The sequence below is a fragment of the Spermophilus citellus genome (assembly GCF_964194105.1).
Source record: "Spermophilus citellus genome assembly, chromosome: 3".
Taxonomy (NCBI): domain Eukaryota; kingdom Metazoa; phylum Chordata; class Mammalia; order Rodentia; family Sciuridae; genus Spermophilus; species Spermophilus citellus.
The window spans coordinates 116,963,544-116,984,145 of record NC_138184.1 but is presented as its reverse complement, the minus strand read 5'-3'; the positions used below and the strand labels follow the sequence as shown (position 1 = coordinate 116,984,145).

Genomic DNA, 20,602 nt, shown 5'->3' with positions numbered 1-20,602 from the left:
GCTAAAGAAAATAAGCCAATCCCAAAAAAAAAACAAAAGCTGAATGTTTTCTCTGATAAGGAGATACTGATCCATAGTGGGGGGGTAGGGAAAAATGAAGGAACTTTGCTTTAGGATTGAGGGGAGGGAAGGAGTTCCGGGGATGGGAGGACGGTAGAATGAGACAGACATTATTACCCTATACAGCCAAAGGCATGAGAAGTTGTGCTCCATTTGTGTACAATACACCAAAATTCATTTTACTGTCATGTATAACTAATTAGAACTTTTAAAGTATGAAAAAATAATTAATTAATTAGTTAGTTAGTTAGTTAATTGATTAAAAGAGCCCTCACACCTATCTTCACTTTTCTCTCATCACTCCTACTGCCTTCACTTAGAATATACTCATTTTTCCTGGAACTCCGCGCGGCAGCTCGGCTGTCCGACCCAGGGGTCGGTGCCACTATGTCCGTCACCGAGAAGATGTTTCCTCCGCGAGGGGCCAACTCTGAGTCGGAGGAAGATGAGCAGGATTTGGAGGAGGTTCAGCTAAAACTGGAAGAGACCCGAGAGGTGCAGAACTTGAGAACGAGGCCCAACGTGGTGAGTGCTGCTGCCCTGCTGGTGGGAGAGAAGGTAAAGAAGAGACCACACTAGTGGATGATCCCTTTCAGATGAAGACAGGTGGTATGGTGGACATGAAGAAATTGAAGGAAAGGGGGAAAGATAAGATTAGTGAAGAGGAGGACATTCATCTGGGTACATTGTTTTCTGCAGAAACCAATTGGAGGGATGAAGATGCAGACATGATGAAGTACATTGAGACAGAGCTAAAGAAGAGGAAAAGGATTGTGGAACACGAGGAACTGAAAATCAAGCTAAAGAACGCAGAGGACTGTCTATATGAACTTCCTGAAAACACCCGCGTCTCCTCTGCAAAGACTGGGGAGATGCTTTCCAACCAGATGCTGAGTGGCATCCCCAAGGTGGACCTGGGCATCGATGCAAAAATAAAAAAATATCATTTCCACGGAGGATGCCAAGGCTCGCCTGCTGGCAGAGCAGCAGAACAAGAAGAAAGACAGTGAGACATCCTTCGTGCCCGCGAACATGGCTGTGAATTACATGCAATACAACCGATTTTATCATGAGGAGCTCAATGCTCCCATCTGGAGAAACAAAGAGCCCAAAGCCCGGCCCTTGCGAGTGGGTGACACGGAGAAGCCAGAGCCTGAGCGGTCTCCTCCTAACCGCAAGCATCCTGCTAATGAAAAGGCCACTGATGACTACCACTATGATAAGTTCAAGAAGATGAACAGGCGGCACTGAGACATCGGGGAGGGGTCACTAGCACACGCGGCCGCACCCACCCTGCTACAGAAGGCCTGGGCGGTCCCTGCTGGGCAGGCTTGGTGCCGCTGCTTCCTACTGGCTTTCAAGCAATGAATTTGTGACTTTTTGAAACAGAACTGGGCAGTTTTCCTATAGGGGGGGCAAACTGTTCCTATGAGGATCATTAAATCTTTTTTGTAAATGGAAAAAAAAAGAATATATTCACTTCTCCAATTTATAACTTTAGTAGCCCCGGATCTTCCTGGCAACCATTCTTTTCTTTCAGTCTGTCTTCTATAATGCCATCAGAATTACCTTTCAAGAATACAAATCTTAAAACACTCTCACTGTCCATACAAAATATAATTTGTGTATTTTAGCGTACACTTGAGAATCATCAGAATCTTGTCCTTGTCTAGCTCTGTGGCCTCAACTCCTACCCTTTCCTCAATGTCCCCACTCAGTTATTCCCTCCCATACAGTCTGCTTTCTGGCCACATGGAATTACTATTCATCTACTATTAATCTACTTACTCTTCTACTACCATATATTTCCATAATTGCATGCTGTGCTTAAGATAAAAGTCTGAGAAATACTAATGTTCTGTAAAATGTCAGATGGGTTCTAAATAAAGTACCAATACTTTCCTGTTAAACTGTGAGTGTGTGTATAGCATTTCAAACAAATTTATATAGTTGTTCTTGAGTGAATTGTTAGTCTGCTTTAAGAAATACTGTGCCATATGAAGAATGTCATTAGAAAGTAATAGATACGTGAATTTGTGAATCAGCTTTAGTTTTTTGGTGTGTGTGTGTGTGTGTGTGTGTGTGTGTGTGTGTTTCAGTACTGGGGATTGAACTCAGGGGCACTTGACCACTGAGCCACATCCCCAGGCTTATTTTGTATTTTATTTAGAGAAAGGACCTTACTGAGTTGCTTAGCACCTCACTTTTGCTGAGGCTGGCAGGCGCCACAGTACCCAGCTCTGCTTTGTTATTTAAAGAGTGTATTAACAGTCATCTCACATATAGAATATTTACTGTTTATGTTGGGTATCTTGAATTTTCATTTCAGCATATGTTTGTCATACTATAAAATGTTTATTTGTGTATATGTCTTAACACAAAAATTAAAATGTGATCATTTAAGTCACAATTAATTACCCTGTGAGACTGCAAATTTTGCTGTGTTCTTTAAACTAAACACAAAATGTCTCATGAACTCCAGCTGGTGTTGTGTTAATTCATTTTAATTTTAAAGTGTTTTCCAAATTTTGATTAATTGGAGTAAATTAAACTTACATTTTTCTGTTCATTACTATACTCTTAAGAGCAAAGAAGCAATTCAAGATTAGGAAAAAATATTCTCAATATACATGTTGACAAAGGATTCATATCCAGAATGTATTAAAAAAACTAAATTTCATCAAGAAAAAGACAGCAGAACAGAAAAAACGGCAAAAGGTTTGAACAGATGCCACACAAAAAAGAATCCCAAGTGCCCATAAATGAAAAACAATGAACTTCATTGGAAAAAAAATGCACATGAAAAATCACAATGAGAAAACACTATAGACTTACCAAGAAAGACTTAAAATCAAAAAAATATTAAATGTTGACAAGGATGTGAAACAAAACAATTAAATATTGGTCGTGGGAGTGTAAATGGGTATGACCACTTTGCAAACCTACCTGGAAGTATTATGTAACGCTAAATATCCCACTCATAAGTATACACCCAACATATGTGCTTATGTTTGTTCACTGAATGATTTGTATCTGAATGTTCATAATAACATTATTTGTAAAAGCTCCAAACTGCAAACTAATCAAATACCCAACAGTAGAATACATAAACAAATCATAGTATATTCCACCAGTGGAATGCTAGAGGGCAATGAGCATGAATGATCAACGATTATATTTAACAACATAAGTGACTCACACATAATGCTGGGCAAAAGGAACCAGATACTAGTTAATACTGTATGACTTAATAAGTATGATTTCGTTTACATAAAATTCAAAAGCAGTGCTATGCTGTGTGCATACACAAATATGAAACAAAACCCACCATTATGTACTACTATGATGTACCATTTCCTTTTTAGGAAATAAAATTAATTGTAAGAAAATATACAAAAGCAAGTGAAGCTAATCTATGCTATTAGAAGCCATGATAGTAGTTTCTCTTGATGGGAAAAGGGAATAGTTACTTGACAGGAGCATGAGGGCATTTTGAGTATAGTTCTGTTTCTTGATTCAGCTTCAGGTTTTGTGGTAAGAGCTCTCCCTGAACAAAGAGGAAACTATGTGAGGCACTTAGTAGCTATGTGCTTATGTGTTCCCAGAACAAAAAGAAGGTGACATGGCACATTTAGTGCACATACACAACTCTGTCATAACTCTGCCACAACTCTGTTATGCACAACACTGTCACAAAGTAATACTTAGCAAATACAAAAGCAATAGAGATAAATACCTTACATTCATAATGGAGTGAAATTAGAAATCAATGATGAGATTAAAAAAATAGAAACCATTCTTAACATCTGGAGATTAAATAGTATTCTTTTCAATGATGACTGGATAGCAGAAGAAATCAGGGGAGAAATAAAAAAATATTTAGAGGTAAATGAGAATAATGGTAAATATATCAAAATCTCTGGGACTATGAAGTTGGTTCTAAGAGGAAAGTTCATAGCATTGAGCTCATTAAAAGAGTAGAAAGATATCAAATAAATAATCTACCATTACCTCTCAAGTCCCTAGAAAAAGAAGAGGAAACCAACATCAAAATCAGTAGAAGAGGACAGGGGCAGTGGTGCATACCTGTAATCCCATGAAAATCTATATCACATTACCATAAAATCATTTAATAATATATAATGCCATAGTGATGTTTGACTCTTCAGATGTCAAGCTAAGTGATCTTGGGTAAGTTACTGTACTTCTCTAGTTTCTTCCTTACGTTTACTTTGAGGTGAAATTGAAATAACATAAAAACTCTTAGCACAGTGCCTGGCATATACCTACATGGTGAGTAAATATTGGCTTCTATAATTATTATTGTTGTTTTTAGTACTAAATAACAAAACCACATAGACTTAAAATTTATTGGGAAAAGTAGCTCATGCAGACCAAACAACAAAGGTTTGGTTGTATCAAAAGGCTAATTTGTTAATTTACACTGAGAAAGATAACTGTCAAGCTGATTAGTATTCATATAATCAGCAGAGCATTTTCCTCCCAGATAAGAAACACACTTAGGAAACCAAATGAGATCAGGGTCTACTTAGAGACTGCACTGAAATCAAGCCAGAAAAATGACTATACTCTCTCACTCTCTCTCTCTTTCCTATTGCTCCTTCAACTTCAATATTTTCTATCTTTGCTATAATTTAATATTCCTAGGAAAATTGTTTTACTTACTATCCTGAACAATCCCTCTGACTTTCCTTTAGCTACAGAATAAAGCACACATTCCTTAGGGCAGCTGTGAGGATCATATTAATCTGTTCCCAAAGTTGCTATCCAATTTTATTCCCACCTTCTGTCCAACATAAGCTCTCCACTTCAGTAAAGATAGGTTCTTTGTTACTCTCTGAAATATGTCATGCTTATTCTTATTTCATGCTAACCCATAGGCTGTTTTCCTCATAAAATTGTCTCTCCAGAGTCTTTTTATCATTTAAGAGCCAGCTTAAGTCCTACCCCCTTCATAAGGAATAGACAATGAATTCCAGTCTATACTGAATTTCCAAATCTCTGTGAGTTAAATTGCCTCGCTCTTTTTCACAAATATGTAAATATAGGCATATTGACTTAACTCTCCTATAGAACTTATTTCCCTAACCAAATTATTAACTTCTGGAAGATGAAGTAGTTGGGGTTTGGGTTAGTTTGGGTATATGCTTAGAAAATAACACAGTGTTACATATAATACTGAATCTCAATGAATAAAGAAATGATTCATTAATGAAGTTCCTAATCCAGCAAGGTTACCTGGCCCTGGCATGTGCTCTGTTACAGTTTGCATCTTAAATGTCCCCCAAAGGCCCATATGTAGCAGGCTTGGTTGCCAGCCTATGGCACTATTGGGAAAGGACAGAAAATTTAGGAAGTCAGGAGAAGTTAAGTCATTGAGCATATTCATTGAGCATATGCCCTTTCTTTTTTTTAACATTATTTAGTGTTTCAAATGTTTTTAATGTATGAATTATAACAAAGGAAAAAGAATTTTCAAAACCTTTAGTCACTAAGTACTGAATTTTCTCAAGTTTCCTATCAAAGACATTCATTTTTTGCCTGCTTTCATATACATATTTTTTAATTTATTCTAATTTGTTATATATGACAGCAGAATGCATCTAGAGCACAATTTTTCATATCTCTGGTTGTACACAACGTAGTCACACCATTCATGTCTTCATACATGTACTTAGAGTAATGATATCCCTCACATCCCACTGCCTTTCCTACCATCATATCCTCTCCCTTCCCCTCCCTCCCCTTTGCCCTATTTAGAGTTTGTCTATTCTTCCCATGCTCCCCCCCCCCCACATTCCCATTATGAATCAGCATTCTTATATCAGAGAAAATATTTGGCATTTGGTTTTCCTTCCTTTCTTTTTGTTTTTTTTTTAATTTTTTTATTGGTTGTTCACAACATTACAAAGCTCTTGACATATTATATTTCATACATTAGATTGAAGTGGGTTATGAACCCCCAATTTTACCCCAAATGCAGATTGCAGAATCACGTTGGTTACACATCCACAATTTTACATAATGCCCTATTAGTAATTGTTGTATTCTGCTACCTTTCCTATCCCCTACTATCCCCCCTCCCCTCCCCTCCCATCTTCTCTCTCTACCCCATCTACTGTAATTCATTTCTCTCTTTGTTTATTTTCCCATTCCCCTCACAACCTCTTATATGTAATTTTGTTTAGCAATGAGGGTCTCCCTTCATTTCCATGCAATTTCCCTTTTCTCTCCCTTTCCCTCCCATCTCATGTCTCTGTTTAATGTTAATCTTTTCTTCCTGCTCTTCCTCCCTGCTCTGTTCATAGTTGCAACTTCCTTTCTTTTTGTTTGCTTCTTGGCCACCATGAAGTGAGCAGCTTTGTCCCATCATCTACTCCCAGCAATGATATTCTGCCTCAACAAAGGCCCCAAAACAATGGAGCAAACCAACCATGAACTGAAACCCTGAGCCAAAATAAATCCTTTTAAGTTGTTTACCTCAGGTGTTTTGTCACAGTGATGGAATGCTGACCAACATACTCCCCCAGGCTCCAAACATTCAAGTTTCTGTTAGTGCTCTCTCTACACTGTAACTTTATCACCATGTGCAGCACAAGATTCCTAATTGCCTCAGGAAGTAAATGTCTAACAAAAAAATCATTATCTCCAAATGCCCCTTTGTGATTTCTTTTACTCCAGAAGATAGAAATATATCATTATGAAATAAATACCCAGTAAGTAACTTTGTAATCTATTTTAATTTCCTAGATATCCTCAGTCCTTTAGGCAGATAAAATCTCCCAGAATACTAATACCAATTAACTGATAAAAAGATAAAAATCCTGCCCCCCCCAAAAAAAAAGACACAAAGATTTGAAAGTGACTCATTAAATTGTCATTTATTTTCTTTTAATTCTAAACAAATACATTATGTGGTAGGTGTATTCTGATGGAATGAGAGAGCTGAGCAGAAGCCATTTGTATGACTGTTTCAGTTTTCTTTCAACAATTGTAAGCTGTTAAAAATTAAGTAGAGGGGCTGGGGTTGTGGCTCAGCAGTAAAGTGCTCACCTCGAATGAGTGAGGTCCTGGGTTCGATCCTCAGCACCACATAAAAATAAGTGAATAAAATAAAGGTATTGTGTCCAATTACCAATAAAAAATAAATATTAAAAAAATTAAATAGAGGCACTAGGTTCAATCCTCACCACCACATAAAAATAAACAAATAAAATAAAGGCATTCTGTCCATCTACAACTATAAAAAAAAAGATTTAAATTAAGTAGATAGCGTGCATAACAGTACTTTCTATCTTTATGTGGCCCAAAGATAGAAATGAAAATTTCTAAAAACAAAAAACTAAAATCAAGGACAATTATATAAACAATTTCCCAAGTTATTCATTAGGCAGAAATAAACCAAGCTCAAATTTGAAAAGACAAAGGAAAAATGAATACTAAAATGTCCTATCTGCTCCTATATAAACTATAAAATAAATTTGAACTAGAAAAATTTTATTGTGAATTTTCCAGTGGAGAACTAGATAAGCAAATATGTTTAAGAAACATTTTAATTTCCAAAACCAATTTTCTATAAATTTAGCATAAGGTGTGTGGATTAATTTTATCAACGGCCTAATGCAAATTATGTGATATTTTATTCATTCATATATTTGGAGGAGAAAATATAAATCACACAAAAATTTTAAAAAATATATCTTATTCACCTTTTTTATTCCCTCAGAGTGTAAAAGTGCTCTGTGTATAGCAGGGGTTTAGAAGCACCTCTTGAACTAACTTCATATGTAATTTTTTTGCAAATTTTAAACTCAAAAGTTGACATGTACACTTGATATCCATTAGGATGACTATCCAATGGGTAAGGATAAGTGTTAGTGAGGATGTAGAAGAAATTAAAACCCTAATCCACTTTAATGGAACTGTAAAATGGTCCAGCCATTAGAGAACACTGTATGGCAATTCCTCAAAACTTTAAACAGAATTATAAAACCCAGAAATTCCCCTCCTAGGTATGCAGATAAAAAAAAAGATTTAAAGTGGGAACTCAGGTAATGCTCACAGCAGCATTATTTGTAACAGTCAAAAGGTGGAAACAAGCCAGACTTAAGATATGATATGGCTCAGTGGTTAAGCATCCCTGGGTTCAGTTCTAGTATTACCCCTCCCCCCCAAAAAAAGTGGAAACAATTCAAATCCAAATGTCTATCAGTAAATGAATGAATCAGTAGTTGTGGTGGTATGGGCCAGCAGTCCTAGCTACTCAGGAGACTGAGGCAGAGGTTTACTTCAGCCCAGGAAAACAATGAGAACTTGTCTCAAAAACAAAACAACAGTTGAGCACACTGGTCCACACCTGTACTACCAGCGACCTGGGAGGCTGAGATAGGAGGATCACATTTTACGGCCAGCTTCAGCAACTTGGGCTCTAAGCAACTGAGTGAGACCCTGTCCCAAATAAAAAATAAAAACAGCTGGGGGTATGGTTCAGTGGCAAATTGCCCAAGAGTTAAATCCCTAGTAACCAAGCAACAAATTGTAGATAAAATATATAAACAATAGGTGGTATATACGGGAAATACTATTCAATCTTTAGAAAGAAGTGAAATGCTGATACATGCCACAATGTAAATGTACCTTGAAAACTTTATGCTAAGTGAAAAAAGCCAGACTCAACAGGACAAATACTAAATGATTTCATGGACAAGGTAACCATAGCAGCAAATTTATAAAGATATAATGCAGAATAGAGGTTACCAGGAGTGCAAAGAATGGGAAATTTAATGGGTAGAGTTTCTTTTGAATGGAGGTGATTTAAGGGGAAATAGGTTTAGAAATGCATAGTGGTGACAGTTACACAACATAGTGAAGGTTCTTTGTGCCACTAAATTGTACACTTGAGCACAGGTGAGGTGTGTTTTGTGTATAGTGTTCCAAACTTAAAAAAAAAAAGTTAATAAATATTTAGTTTTCACCTTTTTGCTTCTACAAAAACTAAAGTAGAGCTTTCCTTTTCAAAGGCCTTAATTTAATTTCCTTTGGGGTATCTGTTCAATGTTTTATGGAATTCTGATGAAAATATTTGTAAAATAACACATTTGAAGCAATTTCATTCTGGATCATCCAGGATAGGCCATTCCCTATTGCATTATCAGTTAATTCAAGATTCTAGAAGATTTTTGCCACTAAGAGGGCAGAATTATTTCAGGGCACTGCCACAAGGTGGTGATAGAGATTATAAACAGGTAATATTTAATTTCTTTCAAATTACTTCTTCAGAGCAGCACTAGGGGACACTCTATGACAATTTCTTTTCTTTTCTTTTCTTTTCTTTTTTTTTTTTTTTTTTTTTTTTTGGTAGACAGAATGCCTTTATTTTATTTGTTAATTTTTATATGGTGTTGAAGATCGAACCCAGTGCCCACACATGTAGGCAAGCACTTTGCCACTGAGCTACAGCCCCAGCCCTATTACAATATTTTTTATGAAACTGAAAACCACCTAATAGTCCTTAAAGCCTCCAAGGTATCTTTTTTGTTGACTTCAGAGTATAACCATTAAATCTGATTCAACACACTGTTGACTCTCTTAAATTTCAAGAATTAAAATTCTTGAGGAGCAGGGGAGAATAGAAATAAGACTTTCAGATCTAGTTGCTTGATTTAATCATGACCCCCTACTGGGGTAGTTATTCATTTTAGAGACAATAAATAAAAGGAATAATGACTTTTAAATGACTTTCTATACTGGTGGAGTCCTTTTTTATTTCTCTGTGATCGTAAGATATTCTGATGGCATGTCTAGAGAATTTAGCCCTGAAAATAGTATCAACCAACTAGAACACAAGCACTACTACACCTATATTTTTTTAGAGTGTATGGACAGCCTGGATTAAAATATTATCACTGAAAATCCTGAGACATCCAGAGCACTTGCTTGTGAGAAAAGATTCCAGTTAGGCTCTTTTAGTATAGGGTAAACTCGTTAAGAATTGCTATCTATGAGTAAAATTAAATTGTATACACAGAAATGTATGGATGCAGAGAAAAATAACCAGAAATACAATCTAATAGAAGAGACTTTGGAGTTAAGGGATCTGGGTTCAAATTCTGACTCAACTAGCTAGCAGTTGTGTAATTCTAGCTAAATTACTTAATATCTCTGGGACTCGGTTTCCTTTTTGCAAAATGGAGACAATAGATCCAACTTTCCATGGCTCTTATGTGAGTATCTGTTTATCAGAAGAGGTAGCATAGCATAGCAGTTAAGCACTTGTACTATTCTGGAGCCGGACTGCCTAAAATCCAATCTTGATCTGAAATTTACTCACCATATGACCTTGCGCAAGTTGTGTGCCTCAATTTTCTCATTTAAAAAATAGAGATAATAACAGTACTTACTTCACAGGGCTATTTCAAGGATCAAATTAGTCATTATTTGTAAAAACACTTGTACATTCTCTGATACATATTTCATTATATGTAACAAATCATGTTTGCTTTAAGAAATTTATGTTCAATCTCCTGATTTTCCTCTAGCATTCCAGTTGTTCTAACTGTGCAGTGCAAACTTTTTTCCCTGCCCATTTTCCACTGTCATTTTTATGTTCCTCCAGGTCTGTCCTAGGAGCTCTTCTTTTTTCACTTCTAAACACACTCCCTGGATGAACAAATATACTCTAATTTTCAATTACACTTTCTATTCTAACCATTTTTGTATGTATATTCCCAGACCAGGTTGTTCTTCTTGTCAATTGCTAGCCAGTAACTCTACCAGTCTATTAGATAATTCTAATTGATGTATTTAGCACATGCAAATATGAGTTCTTTTTCCTAAAAATCTACATCTGTTCTAAGTGAAAGACATCAGCAGATACCAAGCCTAAAATACCTGACTGAACTCTGATCCCCTCCTTATTCCTCTGTCCAATCTCCTTAATATTTCTCAAATGTGTTCACTTCTCATTTTATCCATGTTTTGTCATTTCAGCTTTAGATCAGACCAAACAATACAAAAAGAGATTTCACAACTACGGACTTTAAGAATATAACTCTTTCAAATGTCTTTTGCTTATGTATTTGCATACTGGATCCACAAACATCTGAAACTTCACAGGGCAACTATATCATTCACTCATTTGATATATTGTCTCTGTGACAAGGATTAATGATCTTCTTGAGAGTTGAGATTTCTGTGTTCCTTTGGGGAAAAACTGATTGGAGGCTTAGCTCTTGACCTACATCTCAAATACTCTTGTTTTAAATGATGACATAATTACTATTTTACCCTTTCTATGAATGAATCCAAAAGAAAGATTAACCAGCTGTTGTTTTGTTAATTGAGACCTAAACCATCTTTTTTTTTTCCATTCCAAGTGAAGTAAAACCTAGAATTTTTAGGTTCGTCCTCCAAAAGTCATACTTGATACAATAAGGATTCCTTTTTTTTTTAAATTTTTTTTTGTGTAGTTGAATACAATACCTTTATTTTATTTATTTATTTTTATGTGGTGCTGAGGATCGAACCTAGTGCCTTGCACGTGCTAGGCAAGCACTCTCCCACTGAGCCACAACCCCAGCCCCTTCTTTTTTTTTTTTTAATACTAAGAATTTCTACATGTTTTCACCTAATTTCCCAACCCATAGTTTTTACAGGAAAATCCCCTATTAACTGAACGATAACCAAGAGATGAATTCTGAATTTCAACTAGATGATCTTCTTTACACATATATGATATGAAGGATAGCTTTGCCCAAAGGGAGTGCACGTCAGGAGAAATGGATTGAAAAGATTCATAAAGCTGAAAGGGGACAGAGATTTCCTCTTAATATTAATTCAACCCCTTCATTTTAAAGAAGGGGAAAATGAACTTAGTGAAGAAAGGACAGTCTTTTCAACAAACAGTGGTAGAACAAGAGGATGTCCCAAGCAGAAAGTGTAGTGGGAGGAGAAAGAAAAAGAGGAAAGAAACAAACCTAACCGTAAAACTCATACCATGTACAAAAATTAATTCAAAATGGACCATGGATTTAAATGTAAAACATAAAAGCCAGAAGAAAAAGAAAGTGAAGGTCAGCAAGGAAACTTTGTTTGCCAAAGTTCACTCAGTGATGTAGACCTGTCAGAGAGCTTGCTTCAATAAATTATTATTCAGCAGTTTAACAAATTCCATTTGACCCTAATAATTCTGCTACTCCGTGCTCATTCAGAGTAAATGGTTTCCACCATATTAACTGGGTATTTGGTCACGGCTCTTTTGGTCTTGGAAATGTCTGTTTCATGCTACTTCAATTACTCATTCAACATTCACTAGGCAACTGCGATGTGCCAGTCATCCTGCAGGATTAGAAACCGGCAGACCCTCCTACCTCAAGGGACCTAGAGTCAATGGGGGAGAGAGTGGATTATCATCCTAATGAGATTTTAAACCCCTTCAGGGGCAACAACCAAGCCTCTTCTTCCTTTTCACCAGGTGAGCACAGCCAGTCAAGCGCTCTGCACACCTGACACATTTTGGTGATTGGCCAGTATTAAGTTCTAGGACACTGGCCGCCCTGGCCTGTTTGGAGGACCGAAGTCTACAAAGATAAAAAGGCAAACCCTCCATAAGGCGAAAGAGGAGCCAGGCCATCCCAGGGGACTGGGGGCCACCTGGCTCATCTCTTGGTCTGCACCAGGCAGTGATTACAGGGGGACCCGCCAATGGCGGAGAGAACCTGGGCAGGTCGAGGAAGATCCCCAAAGCTCCACAGGCGCCTCCTGCCAGGGCACAGCCTGCGGCTGCCTGGTGGCTAATGATGGCTGCGGGGCCCTCACCCAGGCCCGTCCCTGCAGCGCCTCAGAAGTGAATCTTAAAGCTACTAGAGGGCAGGATGCGGGTGTCCCACCGCATTTCTATTTCCTTCTTCAGCTCCTTTTCCTAAAGTGTGGAATTTTCTAGTGGAAAGTCGTGGGGGGGGGGGGGGTCGCCTCCCCTCTGCCGCCTCCTTAGGCGGGTTTTTCTGCTTCCCCTCAGAATATGTTGGACCCCCGCGAAAAACTTTTAAATCAAACTTAAAAGTCTCAAGTAAGAAGAAAAAGAAAACAAAATTTAACAGGAAAAACTTGTGACTAACAACGCCCAAGCGGCCTTTTGTCCAGAGACCTGGGCCCTGGACAGCTCACCTCAGCCAGTCGACGCCTCCCTCTCACCCCGACTCCGCGTCCGTTTCCAAACCGACCCCCTCAGGCTCTTGAATAATCAGCCCGGCTTTCCCGGGCCGGGCGATCCTTCCTCATGAATAATGTATTTTCTCTCCGCGGCTTTCCGGAGCGGAAGGCGGAGCTCAGCTTCATGAATATGCAAAGAAGGGGCGAGTGGCAGATAACGCCCCCTTCAAGGCGGGACCCCTCACAGCCCGCTGGGCTCTGGCTTCCACTCCGGAGCCCTCCAGCAACCAGCGCCGGTCTCTCCCGCCCTTCTGAGAGCTCGCGCCCGCTCCCAGGCTGGAGGGACCCGCACCAAGCTCGCGCTGCCTCGGGAGTCAGGGGCGCGATCAGGGACCGCACCCAGTTCAAGGCGCCTGGAAGCTTGCGTCCTGGGCCGCCCCACCTGGGCAACCTGTAGGATGAGGACAGCCTCCTGGGGCTTCCTGAGGCGGTGCCTGCCCTCCAAGGTGAGGCGCTGGGCTGGGCTGGTGAGGTCCCAGAGGACTTTGGGGCTATAGGAGGGGTGGCTGGGCTGGGAGTCCCAGAGAGACCCGAGGGTAGGGCAGGGCGGTGCGGGCCAGACAGGCTAGTACCTGGAGGGACCTGAGGTCCAACAGAAGGACGGTTCGGGATCCCAAGGGCAGAGCTCCTCGGTCTTCCAGGGCATCTCCCACTTCTTCCCTGCTAGTGACCCAGTATGTATTCTTTTCAATATCAGTGTGTAATTATGAAAATAAAACAAAATCTACATTGAGTCTCCTTGCCCTGCCCCTGAACTCAGCCCCTTCTGCAGAGGTCACCCCTGACAGCAGCAGGGCCAGGGTCTCCTCACAGCATTTCCTGTGTGTGTGTAAGATATTTATTTTTAAGGTGTAGTTGGACACAATGCCTTTATTTTATTTGTTTATTTTTATGTGGTGCTGAGGATCGAACCCAGGGCCTTGCACGTGCTAGGTGAGCCCTCCACCGCTGAGCTACAACTCCAGCCCCCAAGTATATAAATTGCACCCTGTGGAACTTCCTTCCCTAAACTCCCTTGAACCTCTGCAATGGGATTCCCTGAGACAATGGAGGAAGGAGTGGGCTGCTTGACACCTGTTTTTATTTTATTCCTGAGATGAATAGATTCAAGCTGCTAAGACCAGGAGTTCCTTTAATGCAGATTTTCATAACCTCAACAATAGTGCCCTCCTTCTTCCCAGTCCTGCCATTCAAAAGTATAGGACCAAAGCAGAGTACTGCTTTGGTCCTATACTTTCCAGAAGTAACTGCTTTTGAAGCTTCAACCACACACAAGGACTTGGTCCCTTCCAACCTCACCATTAACATGTGTCCCTGCCTGGACCACTGGACCCCTGTGCTGGCTGTCCTAATTGTCATCTGCCTTCAGGCCTAAGCTCACTTAACTAACACCATGTCCCAAAACCTTCTCCCTCCCTTTATTAATGGCAGTCCTTCCCATTCACAGTTATTTTCTTCTTCTCCTCCTCCTCCTCCTCCTCCTCCTCCTCCTCCTCCTCCTCCTCCTCCTCCTTTTTCTTCTTTTTTAAACCACGAATTGAACTCAGGGACACTCAACCACTGAGCCACATCCCCAGCCCTATTTTGTATTTTATTTAGAGACAGGATCTCACTGAGTTGCTCAGTGCCTCCATTGCTGAGGCTGGCTTTGAACTCGCAATCCTCCTATCTCAGTCTCCTGAGCCACTGGAATTACAGGCGTTCGCCACCACACCTGGCTTTCTCTCACAGAATTTATCTCAATTGGATTTCACTACTTTGTTAACCTATTCTTCTATCTCCACCATCTAGAATAGAAATAAGCTTTATCAGAGTTCTGAGTTACCACCTCAGGATCTCCAACTACTCAGCACAGTGCCTGGCACACTATGAATACTCAATAAACATTGATGGACTGATATGATAATTTACCCTCTCTAATCTTCTGTGAAGTTTCTCCTTCTCCTTTTCCTGTTCATTCTTTGCTGGGCTCCTTGTGACCTTTGTTTAGAATTTGAACGGATGGATGAACACCTGGTCCTCGCTCTACACTAGGAACTGTGGGTAAAGCCTTCACTTTTCCGTGAGGATAGGTACTCTTCATTTTATTTATTAAGTTCCTGGAAGGTTTTCAAATAGATAATTGAATGAACTAATCAATGACTTAAAGAAAATGTTAAACAATTAAAAATTGATAATGCTACGGGGAGGGGGTGTTTGGAAATCATCAAAGTCTAGTCATTTAGTTTATAGATCAGAGTTTAAGTAATTTGCTCAAGGTCCATAAGCTTAAGAGAGCAAGTCACAAGCACAACCCAGAGTCTCATAGCTCTAATTTCAAGGCTCTTTCTTGTCTTCAGTCAAGCTAGTTTCTGATTACTTTTCTGTAAACCTGACTTACAACTCAAACACAGAAATCCCAAGTTAAAGACTTGTTTCTTGCCAATTAAAAGGTTTGAGTTTGTACTCTGATTAAATCTAACTCTAGGGATAATGGCCTAATGAACTCCAAAGTACTATGTGATATTCAAATAATTTCCCAGCTTCCTTTCTCTCTCCCCTTTCTTTTCAGTGATAAGAGACTGGAAATTGTTCCTGTCATAACAAAGTATCGTATTTGTTTTGGAAGTGGGTATTGTGCATTGTGCTAGAAATTGGTCATTAATCACAATAAAGGTCAAAATTCTTTAGTTGTTAAGTTTTGCCAAACCTTATACCCATAGTAAATAACACATAAAACAGATAAAAGGGAAGAAAATGTTGTTTGAGATGACTTTGACTGGTGGGATTTAGTTAATTGGGTAGTTAGTGAGTTATTGACAAGTTCTTGCTATTTTGTCCAGGCTGGTGAATGCAGCCATCCTTCAATCTCAGACTTCCAAGTGCTGGGACTACAATCACATGCCACTGCATTCAGCGTCACTGACCATTTTCAACTTTTTCTCTCTTTAGAAATATTTGTGTTGTTTGACTATATCTGAAGCATTTATTACTCCTCATCAATCAGTCTCTATTTACACCTTGTCCTTTCAGTGCTAAGGACAATTTTTCCTTCCCAGTGAAAAGAAATCTGGTGTTCCTTCTTTGCTCTTCTTAATCATTTCATATTGGTAGCATCTGCTGGAGTCTTGTGGCGTCATGCTCTCAGTTTTTAGAATCTCAGAGCTTCTGCTGAGACATCAGACAGCTAGTACACTGTGACAGAGGAAACAGGGCCCCCTTTTGTCTCCTTAAACCAATTGGAACTTTGCCCATTGAATTCAATTAAACCTTGGAAATCTACTCCAATAGATGGTGTATTGAGGATTATCAAAATACACATATTGAATATACAGTGTATTCCAGGAAGACATCTTCAGTGAACACTATCATGATACCAAATACAGAGAAAAGAAATTGGGGCATAGAAAGCAGCTAAGTATGAAGGATCCTACTTGCTTTTGACTTTCAAAAGAACTCCTAAAAGCATCATAACTTGCAGTCATCGAAAAGCTGACATCATCATATTTATTCATTCATCAAGCATTTATTTTGCACCAAACATTTATAAAGCACTCTACTTGCTACTAGAGATCAGAGATATAATGACTTGGTCCCTGAGCTGTGGAAGTGTATGACTTAGTGAGAGTGGAAGACCTGTAAACATATTCCTCACATGGAAAATTGTTCCAAATACTAACGGAAGTAGAAAGTATGTGATAGAGAATAAAGAAGGAATCTGTGAGTTCTGACTAGGGAATCAAGATAGCTTCAAGAAGGAAATGACATTTTAGGAGAAGAATGTGCTTATATAATTTCCTTTATTTGTTCTTTGGCAGTGGTTAGGCTACTTCAAACCAATAAAAGCAGACATTTTGCCCACCACTTATGAAGCAGGAGAGAACAGGAGGCATAAGATCTTTTCATAAGATCTGGCAGCAATATGCTCCTGAAAGCTATCTGTTGCCTTTACAATCCCAAGTACCTCATGGCTAAGAGGAGAGCTGAGTACAGAGTCCCCTTTCATCTTTGGCTCCTTTCTCACTAAAGTTGAGTCAAACGTGGCTCTTTCATGCCTGTTGCATTATTTCAAGCCCTCTCATTTTTATGTTAGGATGTTATTTTATTCTAGTTTCCATTGGTGTATGGAGTAGTGTTATCATTTGGATCTTAAATGACCCCTAAAAGCCCATATGCTAAAGACTTGGTTGCCAGCCTGGGATGCTATCAGAAACTTCTGGCAGGGAGGAAGTTAGGTAATTGGGCATTTGTCCTTAAAGGCGATATTGGGACCCTGGCCCCTTTGTCTCTTTTTCTTTGTTTGCGTCCCCATGAGGTAAGCAGCTTTGCTCTACCACACACTCCCTGCAGTGATATTGTCTGTCTCTCCACAGGCACAAAAGCAGTGGAAACAACCAACCATGAACTACTCTGAAATTGTAACCAAAACAAATCTTTCTTCTTCATAAGTTGCTTCTCCCGGGTATAGTTGTCATAGCAATAGAAAACTGACCAACCAACAGAAGTAAGCCATGTGGTTTGTACTGGGAAAAGCAGTCTGCGAGGTTTACAAGTGTTTGTATTAATGTGATTCTGGAGTCCTCAAATTTTAAACATCACTGAAAAGAGATGAAAAACTATTTAGAGAATTGAAGTTTTGAATGTAGCCTGTATATATAAGCTGACTTATTTGGGAAATTTTCTAGAGAAAAAGGCAAAGATAAAGGTTGTCAACTTGGCTGAGCTTCTAAACTTTATTCATCCTTTGGCAACCAAAGAGAAGCCAGTCAATATGAATAAGTTCTAAACCATAAGGTTGAAATATAAGGCTCCTGCTCCTTCTTCCCACAGTGTCAGTCTACAAAATATAATTCCATGTGTAGGTAGCAATTTATTGTGGCCTTCATGCCCACTCAGAGTTGCATATCAATTTTTACTTCCTTCAAATTGGTCTTTCCTGACTGGCAGAAGGATTTTCCATGTGGGCCATGTGCTTCTGGGAAAGCCTAAGGTTTAATGAACTGGAACAGGAAATGACAGGGGCTGTAAGTGACAGGCTGCTGCTGCCTGCTTGAATGCCCAGACTGAAAATGATATCAAGGAAGATATTGAATTCTCAAGCATTATAGAAATGTTCTTTAGCTCTACTTGGTAATGTTTTCTGCTGAAGAGAAAGTTTCTGTGACATGTAAAGTGATGTTATTCCACTTAATGATTATCATTTAATAGAAGTTTCAAATGAAATGGACTTTTAAACTGGCTTACCATGATTTCTACTTGGAACATTTGCACAGATATCTAAGATGAAGTGATGTCCAAAATTTACCACACTATAGACATGCCATATTTTGAGGCCCTATACTTTCCATATTTTGTGGTGCTTAGAAAGTGATGGTTACAAAAAAAAATGATAACTCCAGTGATACCATGCTGCCTCAACCCTGTGAGGACCATTTTTCTTTCCTTACTTTATACTAACTAAATGATAAATTTATAAGTACTAATGATCTCTGATTAAGAGGTTCCCTAATCACCATGAGATGAGCAGCTTTGCTCCACCACATACTCCCTGCCATGATGTTCTGCCTCTCCATGGGCACCAAAGCAGTGGAGACAACCAACCATGAACTCCTCTGAAATTGTGAGCTGAAACAAATATTTCCTCTTTTTTAATATTTTTTAGTTACACATGGACACAATATCTTTATTTGTTGATTTACTTTTTTATGTGGTGCTGAGGATCGAACCCAGGGTCTCTCACGTGCAAGGCGAGTGCTTTGCCACTGAGCCACAATCCCAGCCCCACAAATCTTTCCTCTTTATGAGTTGTTTCTCTCAAGAATATGTTCACAAAGTGGTGCAATCATCACTACCACCTATTTCCAGAGCATTTTGTTCACACCAAAAGGAACCCCTATGCTTATGAGCAATCATACCCCATTTCTCCCTTCCCTAGCACCTGTCAAACATTAATCCACTTTCTATCCCTATGGATTTTCCCATTCTATACATTTCATATAAATGGGATTATACAGCATGGTTTTTTGTGTCTAGTGTCTTTCACTTAGTATAATCAGCATCTATTCCTTTTTACAGCTGAATCATATTCCATAAATACCACATCTTCTCTATGTATTCATCAGTTGATGAACATTTGAATTGCTTTCACCTCTTTGCTATTAAGAATAGTCCTGCCATCAACTTTTATATACAAGTTTCTCTTGTAAATATACTAGAAGTGGAATTGCTGGATAATATGGTAACCCTATGTCTAACTCTTTGAAGAACTGCCAAACTGAAAAGTAATTTCACCATTTTATATTCACACTAGCAGTGTGTGAGCATTCCAATTTCTCCACATCCTTGCCTTATCATTTTTCCCTTTTGATTTTTCTTATTATAGTTATCATAGTGTATGTGAAATTATACCTAATTGTAGTTTTGATGTGCTTTACCCCTAATGTTTAATGATCTAAGCATCTTTTAATTGGTTTATTGGCCATTTGTATTTCTTCTTTGAAGAAGTGTCTATTCAAATCCTATACCCACTTTTAACTGGTTTTTTTTTTTTATTGTTACATTGTAAACGTTCTTCATATCTTCTGGGCACAGCTACTTATCAAGTATATGATTTTCAATTATTTTCTCCCATTCTTTGGGTTGTCTTAACTTACTTTATGGTGTCCTTAGAAGCACAAAAGGTATTTCCCCCTACCCCCCCCCCCCAGTGTTACAGATTGAACCTAGGGCCTTGTGCATGCTAGGCAAGCACTTTACCACTGAGACACACCCACGGCTCAAAAGGTTTTAGTTTTGATGAAGCATTCATATTATATTCTCCCTTCTAATTGAGAAATACACCAATAATCTTATGGCACATTTCTTTTATGTCATGAACGGCTTTTCTCTTGCCACTTTCAAGATTCTTTGTCTTTGACTTTTGACAGTTTGATTATAATAAGCTCTATATGGACCTATTTGGGTTCATCCTAGTTGAAGTCCTTTGAGCTTTCTTAAATTTGAATATCCATTTTTATCCTCAGATTTGGGAAGTTATAGGCCACCATGTATTCAAATAAGCTACCTAACCCCTTCTCTATTTTCCTCTGGGACTTCCTTAATGCATCTTTCTGAACATTTCATTTTATTCTATACTCCCCTTAGGTTTCCTTCATCCATTTTTCTTTTTGCTCCTCTGACTTAATAATTTCTAATGACTTGTCTTTGTGTTCCCTGATTCTTTCTTCTGCTACTGGATCCCTCTAGTGAATTTTTCACTTCAGTTATTATATTCTTCAGTTCCAGGGTTACTCTTTGGTCCATTTTTTTAATTTTGCCTTTTCAAATTTTTATT

The 20,602-nt window shown here is 38.7% G+C and overlaps 1 pseudogene across 1 annotated transcript; it reads left to right on the top strand.

Annotated features, from left to right (window-relative positions):
* Positions 1 to 430: 430 nt before the first annotated feature.
* LOC308645208 (splicing factor C9orf78-like) lies at positions 431 to 1,320 on the top strand (annotated as a pseudogene). Its single transcript has one exon. The product of its transcript is annotated as a splicing factor C9orf78-like (transcript).
* Positions 1,321 to 20,602: the final 19,282 nt, after the last annotated feature.